Source organism: Daktulosphaira vitifoliae, unplaced genomic scaffold (assembly GCF_025091365.1).
Source record: "Daktulosphaira vitifoliae isolate Bord-2020 unplaced genomic scaffold, ASM2509136v1 Scaffold_3, whole genome shotgun sequence".
Classification (NCBI taxonomy): Eukaryota; Metazoa; Arthropoda; class Insecta; order Hemiptera; family Phylloxeridae; genus Daktulosphaira; species Daktulosphaira vitifoliae.
Genome location: NW_026099574.1, coordinates 5802086 through 5809531, shown reverse-complemented (window position 1 = coordinate 5809531; position 7446 = coordinate 5802086). Strand labels below are relative to the sequence as shown.

Sequence of the window (7446 nt, the reverse complement as noted above, 5' to 3'; positions counted from 1 at the left end):
ACTAAAAACACATTATGAAAATATTTTAATATTTGCAACAAAAACTACAATAACATAGATCCATATAGTTTTCAAAACAAATTTTGTTTATGAAATAACGAGGCCCAATGTATTTGTTTAAACACCCACAATTACTCAATATATTTAAATACTCCCTTCGTTTTATAAATTACTGTTTAAGATAAAAATAAATAGCTGTAGGACGAGCATTGTATGAAACCCACGGGGGAAATCACCCTACGGGCCATTGTACTATTTGACCCGTCTCTGTTTTTTGTTCAAATTCTGTGTCATTCAAGGCAAAACATTTGTCATTGTGAACATTTTGATTTTATGCTATCAAATTAAGTATGCTGCGCCATTTATGAAAAATGAAGGCTCATAAGAGACAATGAGTAATTAGTAGCAATTTCATTAAGTTAAAACAAAATATGGGTAAATAAGACAAAACATGTACGTTGGTTATAACTTGATACATTTATATTGTTATATGAAAATACACACCTTTTTGCATCCAAAATATTAACTGTAAAGGAATATTATATAGATTCATTTAATTTTTATGTTTATGAGTAAATACTCCCGTTAAATGGTCAAAACATACATAAAAAATACGTGAGCACTAAAATTATAACTTCTTTGCAAAAAAACTTGATAATTATTTCAGGTACAACAGTTTGGTTCCTCAGAACTTTTTTCATATAATTTTGTTGATAAAATCAAAAAAACAAAGGCGATAAAAGTTAGGAAAATCCAAATATTGGCAAATTACATCAAGTTATCATTTATATCAATAATAATAATAAACAAACTACGAACTTTAATCACAATAAACATAAATATATAATTGAGCTAATAAAAAAATCCTAAAAGTTATTTTTATTTAATTTATGCCATTATACAAATAAGTATGTAAAAACAAAAATTGCGCCTTTAATGTTTTTTTATGTGGAACACGCATAAATTTTTATTTGTATTATACGTACGCATTAAGGGAATAAGACATAAAATTTTATTTACAACGAAAAACACTCACATCCACCTAAATACTTAATCTGAGTTACAATCTTGGCTAATATATTTTGTTTTATTTATTTTTTAATAAAATTCAATAGTTCTATTTTAGCAAAGTAACACGAATGAGAACTATATGGCAAACATAAACAATTTATGGTTCTTTTTACTATTAAGTAAACAAAACGAATGTAAGCTTTAACAAATCAACTTAAAAAATTAATGAAAACTTTTCCATTCAAAACACGTTTCAACATTTTCCATAGATATCCATTTACGTTTCAATAGCAAAAGTAATTATTCTAGTTTATTTACAACTGTTTTTGACAGTTAAAGTCAATATTAATCAATTATTGAGTAACTGACGTAAGTTCCTGTGTCGAGTAAGGTCGAGTTCATTACACTTGTCATTCCTCGAGGAAAATAAAATTATTATTACTGTTTTATTAACACGTATAGATAGCACTTATTTGATTGTTACACATTAATTGATTGTATAACGCAGTGTGTAATGAAAACATTTAACTCTATCTCGCTAAATTAATAGAAGTAACGAGTCACATTTGAAAACATACAATCGCTTAATAAACACATTTCTTAATTGATATATATGGAACGTAAGTCATAGTTTAATTGGACGACAAAAAATCAATATCGATGATAAAATAAAATAATCGTTTTAAAACCATTGTTAAAACCATTTACAACACAAAATTGACTCTTGTCATTGAAATAATTGTAAACGTAACGTCAATTTTAATCAACTGCTAATATGTACCGTTTGATTTTCGACTTGATAAGCGTCCCATCTAGACCGGGTGAAAGTTGTGTGTTTTGTGTACACACGTGTGATTGAAATGTACGATATAGTAAACGGCAGGTTTGCATGCAGCGATAAGGGGCATTAAATACAGACGGGGTAGTGCGCCTGCCGGAATGGCGGTTTTGCTGCAAAATACGATGAAAATAATACAACAAAAACGGTGTGATTGCATTGCGCATGGCCTGCCGTCGTCAGTGCTGCTGCTGCCGCTACTAGCTGAAAAACGGTGGTGACTGCCAACGCCGGGGTCGAGCACAATGAATGAAGGGACCCTTATAGATTTTGCCCTGGATGAGTGAGTGCGTGTGTTGCTGGCCAGTGTGCGAAAAACTTTCTCTCTTTCGTTCGCGACGAGAGTCTCACCGTTGAGATACAATCCAAGCGGCAACACAGTCACAGTAAGCCTTTGCAAATGATACAGTACGGAGGAGGATAACATTATGGATTCACTTCGGGTGGTCGTGGTTCCAAGACGAGGGTAAGTCGTCATGCTCAGAGATACTTTACAAGAAAAAAACATCTTTTGAAATTATTCCAGTGTTTTTCGATTAAAATAAAATGTTTGTAATGTAATAACATTTAACATTTCATTCACTCTTTGTTATTCAATGATTTGAAAATGTTATCGGAAAATAATTGAAAACGCACATCAATTTTATGATGTACAAAGATTTAATTAGGCCTACGCATCATCAGACAATCGTGGAGATGTTTCATCTCTGCTAGCAAATAATTTGTTATTTCATTTTTAATATTTCAATGTGTAAGGTTTCAACCAATAAAAATGTATATGAATTAAAAGTAAATATTTTCATGCTGTGATTATGTGTTATTATAATACCTAAAATAACGGTTTTGAAAAAAAAAAATTGTGAATCACCCGATTTCATATGATTAGAGTGGACGGTTAAATATACGATATTAATGAAAATATGAAAATTTTAGTTAAATAGAAAATCATCAAGAAGTAAAATCAGTTCAACGTTAAATTGTTATTTTTAAATTTCAATATTGAATCACAATATTATGAAAAATTAAAAAATATCGAATGAAAAAAACGTCTGATCATCAAAAGCAAAAAATGTATTTTGTAGCAAAGGTTTCCATAGAAATAGGATCATAATGTTATTATAATCTAATTTCAACAACAGCTCAAACAAATTTTATCAAAAAAATTTTTTATACAAATGAAATTAATTGAACGTTTTATGTTTAGAATTAAAAAAACTGGAATGTTTAAGGTGCAATAGTCGAAAGAAAGCATGAATTCGATTTTTTCTAATTGGGAATCAAATTAATGAAATATAATGAATAGAATTTAACGTCGATGGATAAATATAAAATTTTAAACTCAATATTTTTTATCGATAATATCGTTTTATTATTGTTTCTATTTTGTATCATCAAAAATTATTGTATTGAACTAATTGAAGTTTTTAATTTATTTGAACAAATTTATAAGAATTTTTGTTGATTAATTATTAAATTCTACATCAGTAATTAAAATAATTTGTATAGACTTTTTAATGATGACATTGAATACGTTTAAAATTTAATGGCTTTAGACATTTTAATGAAAATATTTGATTAACATTTAACATTAATACATATGTTGATATTATCAGCTTATATTTAACTAACACGGTTAATGCTTAAATTGAATAATAATCCAAAAACTTAACATTTTTATTTTTATAAAATTTCTGTTTACGTTATTCTGTAGCATATTGACTTTATCAACTTTATAGCGCATTGGCACTGGCCACCGGCTGTAAATTAGTCAATCTACGTATGCACATGGTACGATAATTAAAACATATGGACTCTTTAATGTCGTTTTCATTTATTTATTAATAATAATAGTAATTACCAAATTTATTCTTAGAGAATAATTCATAGTATCAGGTGTGATGACAATGTAATTGTTTACACCTCAATATAGCAAACAAAGCTAAAAAATATTTTTTATAATAGTACAGTAAATCTAATAATTTGGTCAGTCAAAAGCGATTCGTAGTATTATTTGTAAAAATAAGAATAATTATAAAATTATAAGTATTTCTTACGTCAATATAATTGAGTGTAAAATTCCAAAAAACCTAAATTTTAAATTTGAATTGTAAACTGGAAAAATTCAAGCAACAGTTTGAAATATTTTTGTCGACATCGGAAAATAATGAAAAACCGTATGATACAAAAATAGCTATATTATTTAATGTAGCAGGAATGAAGCTTGTGAAGATATACAACACGTTCACTTTTTATCGCAGAAATAACACATTAAAACTATTCAATGAGTTTTTCAAACCTAGGAAAAATGTTGTATTTGAAAGGTTTAAATTCTGTTTATACAACCAAGAACCGGATTAGCCATTTGATTCGTTTATCGCCAAATTAAAAACATGCCTATTTAATTAAACTGAAAATATCGTTCGAGATAAACTTATCATCGGAATAAACGATGGCAATATCAAAGAAAAGTTGTTAAGTGAACCAGAAATTGTTCTTGATAGAGTAATTGATTTAGCTAAAAAAAATAATTTTCGTTAAAAATCAACTTAGTCATATGGTATGATTAATTAACGTAGCTTATATCTATAATATAGCAAAAGGCGTAAAAAAAATTAGTACTTGTAAACAATGCACTGCAGATAGACGAAATGATTTTACAAATAATAAGTTACTAAAAGATTGATACAAATGTGGCAGCAAACCAAAGCCGCGGGAATTGCATAACTTTTGTCCATGTTTGTTCGGTTGTCACAAAGTAACAAACTTTAGATAGGCTGTAGAGCTTATAAACAAAATGTACTACAAAATAAACAAAATAATCAAAGACATAGCGGAGACAAATAACCAAACAGGGCTAGGAAAAAACGTTTAAATAAAAGAAAACAAACGTTTTTTTTTTGTTTAAAACTATGTTTTTTTTCTTTTAATTTCAGTTATTTTTAATTCTTTGTTATGTGCTAAAGAACACTTCATTAAAATAAAATAATATTAAGTAAATTAATGACATTTTTAAAGTTGGACATGGGATCGCAGACAAATGTAATCGGCATGGAAGTACTGATCAACGCGTTACAAAAAAAAAAACCTAAGCTACAATAATAATAATAATAAATTAATTATCTGCGGGACTTTACTGATTGAAAGCTGTATTTATAATATAAAATGTACTATTAAATTTATAGTCTTAGATTTTAAGGGTCGTGCTATTTAAGGGTAAAATACTTGTAAAAAATAAAATTTAATTAAAAGAATATTTAATAATAAAGAAGTGGATACGCTTAAAATGGTAGAGTTTTTAAATAAACAAAATATAATTAATAACTATTCCAAAGGTTTCAACAGTCCCCAAAGGTCCTCCAAACAAATATTGTATGTAGTAATAAAATTATTCTATTTTTAAATTCAATATTTTAAATGTGGAAAATGTGTAATTTATAAATAGGAAAAATATATAATAATTATAAAATTGTTTCCTGATGTTTTTAAGGATACTGTGATTTTGTCGTTAAAAATTTTGTTTTTTATTTATTGTATGAGTTTTAACAATATTGCAGTGATTGTTATACCAATAATAATTAGCTCACAATCATCTGGGAGGATGTAGCATATTGTTTTTGTCAACTTATCTTTATAGCGCATTGTACTGGCCACAGCAGTACAATAGTATATCATACGATAACCTAATACAAAACATGTAAAACGTTCGATATCGTTTGTTTTTACTTATTTATTATAAATAATAATGAGATTTATTCTTAAAGAGTAATACAATTCAATCGGATTAAAAAGTAATGTAGTATAGAAAACAGTCCTGCAAACAGTGCCGTGCTGTCATTGGCACCCTAGAGCAACTATTAATTTAACAAACATTCAATGAAAAATTCTACATGCAATTAATCTTTGGTTAAAGCCACTGGCTATGCTCTTAATAATTTCCTAATCACAACAATATATAGAATGTTCTCCTTGTTTGTAACAATTGACTCGTTTTCTTACTTTTTGAACACTGTGTATATAATATAATACATTTAAATACAAAATCATTAATTTTTTATTATACAAAATTTACAAATGTTATTTCTAATTTTTTCGTAATTATTTTTGCCATTATAAAATAAAAAAAAAAAATTAAGGAAGAAAAGCAGGACAACTAAAAAAACAAATTCTGATCACACTACACCATTAAAGTACACATGAATTGTCATAGATGACTATATTAATATGATATAATTATTGCTTGGGGATAGTAGAATATATGGATATCAACAAAATAAACAGAATATTGATTTCCTAATTTATTTTTAGTCCTGATTCTGTTACAATATCCGTTGCTAGCGCCCGCCAATCTTGAGCACTAACCATAGTCATAAGTAATAATATATTGACCATCGTATAAAAGCAATAACAATTACATTGATGTACTTAATTGATGAACTACTAAAATGAGGTATAAAACATCTTGTAAATACAAAAGTAATAACATCGACTGATATAAAAATATATATTTTAAAACAATATATATGCAATGCAAAAAAAAAAATGTATTTATATTTTTCGGCGCCCCATGGCACTTGTCCCCTCCTCTTAGACAGCCATGCCTTTAAAATATACTTATTGAAAATTAGCGTTTCGTAAGACCAATAAGTGTGGCTTTTATTAAAACAATACAATTTAAATTATATTTTTTTTATTAGCACGTATACAAGCAATACAATTTTTTGATTTTGTTTTTTGTGCTAATAATGTTGATAGAAAAATGAATCTACATTAAAATAATCACCTAAATTCAAATATCATATTTTTCCAACGACTAAATATTTTATATGAGATCAGATCCCATAAATTCTATGTTAATTGTATTTATCATTTAGAGTGTTCGCTGATTTAATGGATTTTTTATGTTAACCAGTTAAAAAATTCGAAATATTTAACTATTCCTTCAGAAGTGTATCTATTTCATGGCTTACTTTCAGTTTTTTTTTAGTACGCATATATGTGTACAATATCTATAGATATTGATAAATAGTAAAAGTCTCATAGTACAATCATTGGGGCGGGTTATTATCAAAAATAATTATAAGACCAGAAAAAATATTAATTAGTTGGTCGTTTAGGCAAAAATTGTTTTACTTAACTCCCCCAAAGAATAATACTATATCCGCTTCTGTTTGTACATTACACCAATTTTCTACATAATTATTCCTTAACATTTTAATTTTTAATTTTTCTAAGAGGAAAAAAATTACTTTTTTATCTTTAAATGATCTTTTATGAAAAAAGTGAAACACACCCATTATACTTATCAATAATTTTAATTTGTTTATTTGTATATTAAATTTATCTATAGTATGTATTCTATCATGCACTTCATACTTCCATTTAATTTAGTAGATATTAATCAATCTTACGCAATGTAATATGAATAATGTTAGATTTAGCAAATAAAAACTTCAGAATGTTTAAATTACAAACTCTAAAGGTCTGAAACGTAACAAATTCGAAGGTGGACTGTTTATAATTTTTAGCTTCGATGCGAAGCGGAGAAGGTATTAATTTTACTATGATGTGTTTTTTTTTTTTTTTTTTTTTGTTTTTTT

The 7446-nt window shown here is 26.9% G+C and overlaps 1 protein-coding gene across 2 annotated transcripts in view; it reads left to right on the top strand.

Annotated features, from left to right (window-relative positions):
- The first annotated feature begins 1835 nt into the window (after positions 1 to 1835).
- The window catches only part of LOC126902451 (glycoprotein 3-alpha-L-fucosyltransferase A-like), a 17006-nt gene continuing 11395 nt past the window's right edge, over positions 1836 to 7446 (top strand). The window contains exon 1 of one of the 2 annotated variants that reach the window (XM_050679745.1): positions 1836 to 2315. The gene's annotated coding sequence lies outside the window, so the exon portion shown is untranslated. The remainder of the gene's footprint in view (positions 2316 to 7446) is intronic. The other variant, XM_050679744.1, reaches the window with a different exon arrangement.